The sequence below is a fragment of the Neopsephotus bourkii genome, unplaced genomic scaffold, assembly GCF_033783945.1.
Source record: "Neopsephotus bourkii isolate Nb327-2 ecotype Australia unplaced genomic scaffold, CSIRO-AGI_Nbou_v1 NB_1181, whole genome shotgun sequence".
Taxonomy (NCBI): domain Eukaryota; kingdom Metazoa; phylum Chordata; class Aves; order Psittaciformes; family Psittacidae; genus Neopsephotus; species Neopsephotus bourkii.
This window is the reverse complement of record NW_026901666.1, coordinates 1,315,001-1,319,961: the sequence shown is the minus strand read 5'-3', so window position 1 is coordinate 1,319,961 and position 4,961 is coordinate 1,315,001.

Sequence of the window (4,961 nt, the reverse complement as noted above, 5' to 3'; positions counted from 1 at the left end):
AAATGATTGACTAAGAACAAGAGACCTTTTGGCTTGCCCAGCTGTGGTGACTTAGCTACCATTTTAACTGTTTTACCATTTAACCAGTCCTTACACTGACATCTACAAAACGCTTATGAGTGGGTTGCAGTGCCTCCCCTTTCAACCTGAGCTGCTGAAAATCATACATGAAGGGATGCTGCCTTCATCTTTTCTGTGCTTCTTGTGAGAGGTCATAGTTGTCACAGGTTTGTTCAAACTAACTCAGGTCTCCCTGGCTATATCACTGCCTCTCTTCAGAGGCTAGGATTCCAGTAAGTCCTTTCTGGTGAGAGAGTACTTAATATGATATTAAAAATAAAATCACCTAAAGGGTGTGAACAAATATCTTTAAGTAGAAGAAAGTCAGTGCAAGGAGCTGCTCAGGGAGAGATTGGGTCTTTCAATTTACTGTTGCTGAAAATACATCTGTCCATTCAAGGGCTTCCATCTCTCAAACTCAGAGAGATTGTTATATTTAATCACAGAAATTCATCAGCAAATTACTGTCTCATTTGTTTATATTTGAATGTATAGTCTCCTTTGAAGTCAGTTTTTTCAGGCTTAAGATAATTCCAAAGGACCAGAAAGCTTACTTTGAATGCATATTTTGTAATCAGCAAACATGCAACTGTTGCTTGGACAGGTAACAGAGACTGTCTTAGAAGGACCTTGTTATTTGAGTGGACTTTTTATTTAAAGAGAAGAAAAAAAAAAATCTTGTGGGTTGGAGTCTCATACTTTTGTTAGAAGTTTTCTGGGAAAAAGATAAAAGTTGATATATTTGCAAGTGAGATTAAAAATGTAGATATACATAACTGAAGGAAATACGAATGATGTAGAAAAAGTTGATGTGAGTTACCAGTGATTCTACGACACAGTAATCCCAAACCAGGTGGTAAAGGTGGGCTTTTGTTAAGATATGGATAAAAATAAATGGGAGTATGGCAGGAATTTTTAGAGTAATTTGGGACCTGGAACATTTTGAGGATCTGATCAGAGGCTAGGCTCAGATTTATAGGCACAATCAAATCCTATGAAGGAAACTGAATTTTAAATGTGTTATCAAGAAAATTGGTGTGCTTAGAAATGGCCAGAGGAGAAGATGAGGACAGGAGTTGCAAGAGATTTCAGTGTTTTGGTCATCCTTCTAGTTCTTTGGTATGAAAAGCAATATGATTGATGCAGCAATAACTGCAGTGCTGGAGGGATTTGATACCCAGAGGGAATCAATTAACTGGATTTTGGATATTGGAGCATTATGACCTTTGCCTAGATCATAAAGTTGACATGTAAGAGCAAATGGAAGAACATGAGTCTTTTCTGATTGTAATTTACTGGAGATATTTAGAACAAGGTGGATATCCGAATTTGCAGATAATGTGCTCATCCTAGAAGATGGCTGGAGGACATCAAGTAAGGCTTGCCCAGACCTCAGGTTATCAGGTGGCAGGGGAGAAAAAGCTTATTTAGAAGCACCTCCTGGCTTCTTTGCACTCTTTAGTGGGCAAATTACATCCATCTAACATCTTGGTTATTGATTTATGGGTGAATGATGCTGTGCTTTGCTGCAGAGTGACACTGAGTCAGGATTTATTGGGAAAGTTTATCTTATTATCCAGTTGTGGTCTTATCCAACATCTTTGTAAGGAGGTATAAAGGAGAGCTGTCATCACTGGTTCATGAATCACCACTGGAAGTAATGGCTTCTGCAATTGCTAACCTGTGAACTGGGACGACAACAGTCTTTGTGGGCTTTCCTGCAGTGGAAGAAAAAATTAGGTGTATTATGATGATGGGCTACTAGATGGCTGAGCTAACTCAGAGAGTCAGTTAGTGGGGCAGTTGCTAATTAACAGAGTGGAGGTAAGTAAGCTGCAGCCTGGTGTGTCCAGTGTCTGTGGTAATATAGCTCAGGAATAAACAGTCCTGCTATAGAAGTAATGGGCAATACTAACTAGGGGAATGCGGAAAGGATACAGCCCCCAAGTATGGCAAAGAAAGAAGTTTTGAGTGTTTTGAACAGTAAGGTGATTGGTGAGAAAGTGTTCATGCTGAATGTTTTTTATCTTAACTCTTTATTGACCAGAATGAGGCAACTGGTAAAATATCAGTAATGTAAGCTGATTTCTCAAAGGTTTGCAGTCTGTCTTTTGTACATCTTTACAGTATGATGAGTAGTTGTTTTACGTTATATTTTATCTATATCCTTATTTCTTTCTCCTTGCAATCATGGAAAGCAGAAGATTTTCTTTTATGATTACTTTTTCCTTGCTGAATTAGGACTGTGCTCTCAGGTAGTCTTTTCTTTTTCTAAGGCTAACTCTAAATTATGTAAAGACAGACAGCTGTGGCCTTCACAAAACTATTTTTCAGCTGATGTCTGCATTTTCTGTCTTTCTGCTAGTCTGCTGGTGAATATTTCCAGTTCTTCTATATCTTTAAAAATCTTACTTTTACTGGAGGAGCTCCATAACTGAGGAACGAAAAACGTCAGGTTTCATGGAAGCTGTTTTTTTACAGTGTCTGGAGATGGAGGATTTGGTTAGTGTATAAGACATATTTAGTTGCATGACTAAATTCTCCAAAACAAGTAGTAATGGAAAAAGTAGTACAGAAAAAAAATCAAATAAATTACGCAAAGTCTCACATTTACTTTATTCTCTGAATTTTCATTCTTCTGAATATTTCTTCTTTAGTTTTCCTAATTTCTCTCTTTCTTTGTACTTTATCCTCCTGTTACCTGTTTGCCAGTGTCCGTAATACTCACCCTGACATTTCCTGATCTCAGGCAAAGGTTCTTTCATTATCCCTTTCCACTGAACTCACTGTGGTCTTCTTCCCAAAGTTCTTCATATTTAAACTCATCTTATTTGGGATATAGTCAGAAAAGCCTTTATAGAAGAAAATATTTAAAAGTATGGATTAATGTTAACAAATGTTATCTGGTAATTTTAAATTCTGATAACTGTAATTTCAGAATTTTTGTTGAGATTCACATAATTGTGTTTGTGGTGGCTTATGGTTTTATTTGTCTGTTTAACCGTCTAGCTTATAATGAAAATCCTTAAGCAATGAATTTTAGAAAAAATGTTGTTTCTAAAGTTATTCTGCTTGTATTTTCTAATCACTTACCACTTTGCACTTAGTACTGGTATTTACTGTGAACATCTCCTAACTCCACTGAAAAAGATAAACATTTAAAATCTGCCTCTAAAAGTGGGCTGAAAAGTCTAAGTTAGACTAGTCAGGTTGTTACCCTCTTTCTCTCAAAAGGCCCTGGTACTTCATGGTGCTCCACATTCATTTAAACTTCATGTTGTTTCATGGCAGTAGACATTATGAAGGTGTTTCAAATTCAACAGCCATCTCTTATGGGTGGAACAGAATTCCTTGCGGTATTGACTGAGCTTTATTCTTGCTTTATTCTGTGGGTGCCATGGCTGTTTTTATTCCTTTCAACTCATTTCCATTCCAGCTCTTTGATAAGAACTAAGAAAAGGAGCAGAAGAGGAATATTTTCCCTTATTTTTCTTGAGAAAACAGCAACTGTTTTTGCAAGGAATCCAAATAACAGTGTTTGTTACATTAATTCAGTTGGAACAATCATGCCACCTGCAGTCACAACTCTGCATGCTGTATGTTGCTGTATGCAGTTTTCCCTTTCTCAGAGAGGGTGGCTTCCCAAAGAGGAAGAGAGTCACCATGAGAAACACCCCTTCCCTAAAGTGCCTTGAATGTAGGGGAAAACTTGAGTAAGCAAATAGATATTAGTAAAGTGAACCATGCAGAAGAGAGCTGTAATCCACTTTTTGTGTGCCATGTTTTTCAAAGGGCTTTTTCATCAAGTGGGAATGAAAGCTTGTACTTCCAAAACATTTTGCCCTTAGATGACACACATGCCCCCAAGAGTCCAGATAGCACAATATCAGGGCCAGGTAAATGGTCATGAAGAAGAAGATTGAAAAAAGGTATAGGGCTTAACTTGGTTTCATCTAAACATTGTTTTTCATTAAAGTTGAATTCCTGGCAGTCACATTGCACAAATAGAGTAAACGTACAAAACAATTACAGAAGAACCAATAAAATAAAAGGCCCTTTTGAGCAATGACAACATTCAATAATAGTGTCAATGCTGCTTTTAAAGTTCAGTTTCTACAGCATCTCCAGTCCCAAAGTGTCTCATCCACTTTCTAATTTTCCACAAGATGCTTTTAATATTTTGAGGTTTATATTGAACCACAGGGGTCTAAAAGGTTTCAAAAGATCTTGCATATGCATTTGGAACGAAATGATCAATTAGATTAATAAAAGGAAATTGTAATTTATATATGAAGCCTGTAAACTCTTGCAGAGAGGTATGGAACAAAAAAACAGGCAATTCTCACAGCTTGGGGAGAGCCAGGGTATAAGGTGAGAAAACAAACACACTCAGCAGGAAAAAAGGTGCAGTTAGCATCAGTTTTGTAACATTAATCTGATGCTTCCTGTTACAAGCATGGGAGAAATGGGAAGAAATGCTGAATTTAAACAGCACCTGTCAATTTAATTATCATCTGAAGCCAATTGTAACTTGGGAATGGTTTTACTGCAAAAACAAAGGAAAACCTTGTAAATAGGAAATTGTTATTAGTTTCTACGAGCCATCCTGTTATGGTTGAAATATTGCTTTCAGGCTCTTCCTTGTAGCTATAATAGTATCTTTTTTGCTGTTTCCTTCCTGAAGGATCATTGGATTGTCAGTTTTATGTTTTCTTAACTGATAGTCATCAACCTTTGCTTAATAATCTTCTTCCTCCAGCACAGGGCTGCTGGCAGAGCCCCTTTCCTGCTATGGGCTTCTTGGGGTTCCCCAGTACCCTGGGGAGCCCCAATCTCTACAGGGTGTCCTGAGGCAGTGCTTGAGCCAACAGTGGGAACTATAGCAGAACCAGTAGGAAAAA